This window comes from Schistocerca cancellata, chromosome 6, assembly GCF_023864275.1.
Source record: "Schistocerca cancellata isolate TAMUIC-IGC-003103 chromosome 6, iqSchCanc2.1, whole genome shotgun sequence".
Classification (NCBI taxonomy): domain Eukaryota; kingdom Metazoa; phylum Arthropoda; class Insecta; order Orthoptera; family Acrididae; genus Schistocerca; species Schistocerca cancellata.
In genome coordinates, this window is record NC_064631.1 from 255,099,901 (window position 1) to 255,107,297 (window position 7,397).

A 7,397-nucleotide genomic window follows, 5' to 3' on the forward strand; every position below is an offset into this window, starting at 1 on the left:
AGCAGTAAAGGGCCTATATTTGAACAGAGAGAGAGAGTTCTGCAAAAAAGGAAGAGAGTAGATATTTAATATATACTTGGACGATGCCACTCGTATGTGGCAACGTACACTTTCAGCACGAGGTAATGGAAATGTAAATGTCGTGTGACTAGGGCCTCCAGTCCGGTAAACCGTTCGTTGGGTGCAAGTCTTTCGATTTGACGCCACTTCGGCGACCTGCGAATCAACGGGGATGAAATGATGATGATCAGGACAACACAATTAGGACAACACAACACTCAGTCCCTGAGCGGAGAAAATCTCCGACCCAGCCAGGAATCGAACCCAGGTGCTTACGATTGACATACCGTATAGTTGACCACTTTTTTCTCGTGGAACAGGAAGTCAGGATGAAAACAAACAATCTTTATTCGTACAATTGTACTGTCCTAGGGGTAAGAAACGTATCGAGACAGAAAAAACAATTTGGAAACCATAAAATCAACGTAAAGGCCGCTCCCTTGTTTTACACGAATAAAGTAAATGACAATCGTAGTCATAGGTGGGACTGAAAACGAAGTTATCATCTGCATCACAATCCTTGGAGCAAGCGGCATCCAGCCACATTATCTTCACCATATCTGCCATTGTGGGTGGCATGTATGTCTTCTGCGTCTACCATTCGAACGACCATTATCCGAGGCGGTTTCGGTGTATACCATTTTTTTATCACGTTTACAGAATCCACTCATAACTGGCGCCATCAAGGGGGGCGGGGGGGGGGGGGGTAGTTGTCTTCTCAGTGTTCAATATGCCAATATATTTCAACCGTGCAGTACTGTCTCTAGTCGTCCTGCAGAAGTCTTCTCATTTCTGGGATACCCCAGCTGTCGGGCGGGTTGTGAAAAACACTTCCTAAGAAGTTGGAAAAGTAAGTCCTGTATTTCTTATGACTCCGTATGAGCTCGTGTTGTTCTTGTAAGTACATCCAATACACTCAGCTACCGGGGGCGGATAGCACGAGGTAATAACTTAGGACAATACGAATTTATTACTGCGCTGATACGTGCAGGTAATCTGCTGATTATAGATATAACAGAAGATGAATTACAAAGAGCATTACATAACAATAGCTGTGCTCAACTTAATAAAATCTAGTCATCTCCATAAACAAAATAAAGTTAATGGTTTTTGTAGAAACATACCTCTAAGAGGCAAAGTAACGACCAATGACCAACTGATTGAACGAGTCTCTAACTTAAACTACCTTGCATGTAGTATTAGCGAATATAGAGGCAAACATATTAAATAAGTTCTTTAAGATAGGTGGCACCCTAAGGAAACATTAATAATCAAAATCAGAAGGGCACCCAGCTCAAGCTCTATAATATCCCTATGCTGCTTTATGAAAGTCAGTGATAGATAAAAGAGGGAGGGAGAGAGGAGAGAGAGAGAGAGAGAGAGAGAGAGAGAGAGAGAGAGAGAGAGAGAGAGAGAGGAGGGGAACAGGGTGAAGTTACGGAAACAAAATTTCTATGGTCAGTAACATAATGTGCTAAAGAAAATTGCTTTAGAAATGAAGAGTTGCAGATATACACTCCTGGAAATTGAAATAAGAACACCGTGAATTCATTATCCCAGGAAGGGGAAACTTTATTGACACATTCCTGGGGTCAGATATATCACATGATCACACTGACAGAACCACAGGCACATAGACACAGGCAACAGAGCATGCACAATGTCGGCACTAGTACAGTGTATATCCACCTTTCGCAGCAATGCAGGCTGCTATTCTCCCATGGAGACGATCGTAGAGATGCTGGATGTAGTCCTGTGGAACGGCTTGCCATGCCATTTCCACCTGGCGCCTCAGTTGGACCAGCGTTCGTGCTGGACGTGCAGACCGCGTGAGACGACGCTTCATCCAGTCCCAAACATGCTCAATGGGGGACAGATCCGGAGATCTTGCTGGCCACGGTAGTTGACTTACACCTGTTGGAACAGCAAGCTCCCTTGCCGGTCTAGGAATGGTAGAACGATGGGTTCGATGACGGTTTGGATGTACCGTGCACTATTCAGTGTCCCCTCGACGATCACCAGTGATGTACGGCCAGTGTAGGAGATCGCTCCCCACACCATGATGCCGGGTGTTGGCCCTGTGTGCCTCGGTCGTATGCAGTCCTGATTGTGGCGCTCACCTGCACGGCGCCAAACACGCATACGACCATCATTGGCACCAAGGCAGAAGCGACTCTCATCGCTGAAGACGACACGTCTCCATTCGTCCCTCCATTCACGCCTGTCGCGACACCACTGGAGGCGGGCTGCACGATGTTGGGGCGTGAGCGGAAGACGGCCTAACGGTGTGCGGGACCGTAGCCCAGCTTCATGGAGACGGTTGCGAATGGTCCTCGCCGATACCCCAGGAGCAACAGTGTCCCTAATTTGCTGGGAAGTGGCGGTGCGGTCCCCTACGGCACTGCGTAGGATCCTACGGTCTTGGCGTGCATCTGTGCGTCGCTGCGGTCCGGTCCCAGGTCGACGGGCACCTGCACCTTCCGCCGACCACTGGCGACAACATCGATGTACTGTGGAGACCTCACGCCCCACGTGTTGAGCAATTCGGCGGTACGTCCACCCGGCCTCCCGCATGCCCACTATACGCCCTCGCTCAAAGTCCGTCAACTGCACATACGGTTCACGTCCACGCTGTCGCGGCATGCTACCAGTGTTAAAGACTGCGATGGAGCTCCGTATGCCACGGCAAACTGGCTGACACTGACGGCAGCGGTGCACAAATGCTGCGCAGCTAGCGCCATTCGACGGCCAACACCGCGGTTCCTGGTGTGTCCGCTGTGCCGTGCGTGTGATCATTGCTTGTACAGCCCTCTCGCTGTGTCCGGAGCAAGTATGGTGGGTCTGACACAGCGGTGTCAATGTGTTCTTTTTTCCATTTCCAGGAGTGTATAACCTGAATGATTAAATACAGTTACGTATAAAGAAACAGAAAGACAATCTAAAACTTAACAGTGACAGAAGACTACCAAAATCAACAAGTAGATACAAGTCGGTCGGTAAAAGATGTGTGAAGACCAAAGAAAAGTTGTGAACATATCTGATGAAGCTGAATCAGTTCACTAAGACCTAATATTTGTTAGAAAGTTGGAGAGAAGAAGAATAAGAGGTAAGTGGACACATAGCTGGGAAATATACCGCTGTGGAGTCGGTTAGCAACTCTCGAAAAATATGGTTCAAATGGCTGAGAGCACTATGGGACTTAACTGCTGAGGTCATGAGTCCCCTAGAACTTAGAACTACTTAAACCTAACTAACCTAAGGACATACCACAGATGCATCCCCGTGGCAGGATTCGAACCTGCGGCCGTACCGGTCGCGCGGTTGCAGGCTGTAGCTCCTAAAACCCCCTCGGCCACTCCGGCCGGCTTAGCGACTGTCGTTCAGAAATTTGTCGGATAAGCGAATCTGTTTGGGTAGTTCTAGCAGTGCGGTTTTTACCGACTATGGATCCGCAGTGTTTTTCTGGGGCTGTTGTCATCAGTTGTACTCGTGTGTTTACAGTAAAAAATATAATCTAAAAGAAAATGAGTGTTCAAAGTTTAATTTCCGTTTCCTTTTTCACCATTATCTAAGTTCACTCTTAACTGATCTACTGTACTTGGTAGAATAGAAGTTCGTACATTAATAAAAACTAAAATTCGAAGCATTTAGAGTACGTCATTAATACCACGACACATTACAGTACCACTTGACTGGTGGCCAGCGGACAGTGGTATATTTGATTAAAAGCGTACTTGTTTTGTCACGCTGATAGTTTCGATCATGTAAGCCGCAACAGATCCATGGCTTGTAACCAGGCCACCAACTTTGTAATGGCTTCGACTTCTTGCTTGATTGGTGATATTTAGACTGTGTTCTCTCCGCCACACCTGGCGTACTGGTAAATGGCAGCCATCGTAATGACAGTTCCTGTTATATCAGCAAGCAGTCCTCCAGTGTAATAACTTTTGGGCAGCTCAGGTCTGACCCGCTTAGGCGGCCTCTTGTATTAACCGTGGCAGATGTCTTAATTTCACTCAGCTGTATCTAATCAGTTATTTACAATGCAACACGGCCGTGCCTACACTGATCTTTGAGTCGAAGGCAACGTTATTTATGTAGAAAACGCATATAAATAAAGTCCTACAGGTTTAAGTAAATGGTAAAGATATTTTTTTAAAAAAATGCGATGTAATAGTTTACTACAGTCTACATTCTCCATCTAGTGTCGTGTAAGCATCATGTATCACTATGTTCAGTGACACAAGTTTCCGTGGAAGGTGGTAAATTAGAGGCAGAGAGTAATTGAATCGGTCGCAGTTACAATACGTAAATGCCCATAATCCTCTCCGTTATTTGTTGTCAGATCTCGAATGGAGCTATGCAACTGAATTTCTTTCACAGAAATGTGGCATTTAAGTGAAAAAGCACCACAGGCCCCCTTAAAAACATTCTTCTGTGTTAAGTGTTTTTTAAATATGTCACCTGTTATTTTCAGTAGCGTAAACAGACAAGGCTTTTCGAACCAATCATCGTTTGTCTGAACTATTTTCTTCTCATTTCAGAAGTAACATAATTGTTGCAAATGACGAAATGGCACCCAAGTATATTGCGATCAGAATCTGTCATATCACACGACTTGGAGAAGGGCGGACGGTGATTGCCTGAGATTGCATTTTTTGAGACACCAGTCTTTTGACTGGTCTCATGCGGCCCGCCATGAATTCCTCTCCTGTGTCAAATTTTCTATCTCGAGGTAGTAAATGCGATCAACGTCCTCAATTTGCTGGAAGTGTTCCAGGCTCAGTCCTCCTCTACCGTCTTTATCCTATAAAGCTGCCACTAGTACCATGGATGTCATCCCCTGACATCTTAACAGAAGTCCAATGATTCTGTGCCTCCTTCTTGTCAGTGTTATCCATATACTCCGCTCCTTGCCGATTCCGGGGAGACCATTTCATTTTACACCTCATCTGTCCACCTAATTTTCAACATCCTTCTGTAAGCACCGCATCTCCAATTCCCTGTTCAGTTATTTTATTTAGTACGCTACTATTGGGAACTCTGTCGAAGGCTTTCTGCAACAAACACAACTTCAGATGAGCTTCACTGTCTCCTGATTTACTCATAATCGGTGCTTCCGGCGACGATGTTATTCAGTTGCAGAAAAGTCATCACAAGCGAGCACAACACAAATTTCGTAATCACACGTAAATCATGGTCGGCGAAACAGGTTCACAGTTCCGTGCATCGTTCTTGATGACCTTCTGACACAACATGTATCGGTACCATAAACAAGGATCCGTAAGCCAGCCATTTGCGAGATAACCGCCACTGGCTATAGAATGAAGTGTTGTCCGTGTCAGTACAAACTTATTTGAGATGTGAACTTTTCGATACAGAAATAGCAGAAGAACAGCAATAGATGCTTTTTTTGTCTCTTATTGTGCAGAATTCCGTACAAAATGAGAATTGAAACACGAAGCAATGACAGATGAAGCTGTAATTAAATACGAAGATTCATCTACATAATGGACCACATCATTGATGTCGTAACAAAGAAACTGGTACATAAAATAGCAAATATTATATGTTATGCTGACCCTGCCCTGATAGCAAATAATGCGGATAATTTACAAAGGTTACTGCACCAATTCAGTAAAACAGCTAAGCATCTGAAACCAAAGAGCACGGTAGTATCAAATACATGAGTAAGATATAGATAAGACAAGTTGAACAAGTGATGTAGTTTAATTATCTTGGGTCTGTTACCACCAGATACAGAGACTTAAAGATGGAGAAGCAAGTGACAAAGGCAGTAAGGGCAGTAAGGGTAGATGGATGCCAGCAAAATGCTGTATAAAGAAAATAATTTATGACAACCGAGAGGACTATATATGTAAAACTATAATGCTTCCTCTTAAGATATCTGCACCAAATCCAAACGATAAAAGAAAATGTAACGCTAATGGAAATTACTAAAGCAGACCTGAAAAGTAACAACGTGCAACAAGGCAACAGATGTATCGATAAGGAATCAGTGCGAAATGCAAGATATAATAAATGGAACAAGACATAAAAAAATTGGATCATGTGGAAAGGATGGACCCCACGAAACCAATTAAAACTCGTAAAGATGGGCGACCGGACGATCAACCATATTTCCCACATGGCCTACTGTAAGAAACAATACTACATCAGCACATTACATATTCAATGAGTTGAGCCACGTGTTGTGCTTGTGTCTCCAATGAGATACGAAGCATATAGACAAATAAGTTTGTTCCATTGGCTGAGCTACATGGGATCAGTACTTGTTACGATTTTGAAAACAACTTAGCAGGTAAGAGCTTTCTGTCGGATTTACTGACGCTTTTTGTTTAGCTGCTCTTATGCGTCTTACCATAATTTTTTTATCGGTAAGGGTTAAGCGTGGTTTAATCCAAGGTGAGTTAGATGGAACAGCCATTTCTCAATCACTCTTTCTTGAAGTTTACAATTGATATGTGGTGTAGCAGGCTTTCTGCACATAGTTGAAATTCAAGGAGGGAACCGACCTAAAATCAGTAAGACATCCCAACAGACTCATTTGTGATAACACAAATGTAGCCTGCTACTTGCGCAGCTCTTCGCTTTATCGTTCAGTCGTCTCACCTGAGGCTCCTTTTTCTTTTGAAAGTTTATCCTCCCGTTTGGTCTCCGTTTGTCCTCCTCCGTCACATTTTTAGAAGCGTTTACCCACGACAAAATACGAGCATATTCAGTAGGCCACGATCCGAACCTTCGTCACGATGTCGTTCATCACAGTCTGGAGGCGATCGGCCGTCTAAACGGCTTATGTCTCCGTCACGACGGCCATCTGCGGTGACTGACGAAGTTGTCGCAGCTTTAGATCGCTCCTAGCTGCAGGTATGACGAAAGCGAAATGCCTCTTTTATGGCGTACATTCACCTAAACTGTCCCTCCGTGAACTGATCCTACGTTTAGAAGTATCTAGGACTGTTACAACATAAGAATGCAGTGCTCATTCCTATGCTCCCATCTGTAATCGTTTATTGCAACCGTAATTCGCTGAGTAAATGCAGACAACTCACAAAGCCACAGATACAACTGCCATGGAAAGGGGCTGCAGGATTACAGTCCGTCTTTCATTCCCCCATCCAACCCAACTCCCAACCACCACCCCCACTCCTCCCCGACAGTTAAGTGTCCTTAGGATTAGAAACTACTTATTTTTGGCTCAATTTATATTCCGGTAAATGTTTTGTAGGTATTCTATAAGTCTACCACTCTTCGTGATCTCAGTAGACGAATAAAGATAAAATTACGGTAACAATGATACGTAATAGCGTGTTTTT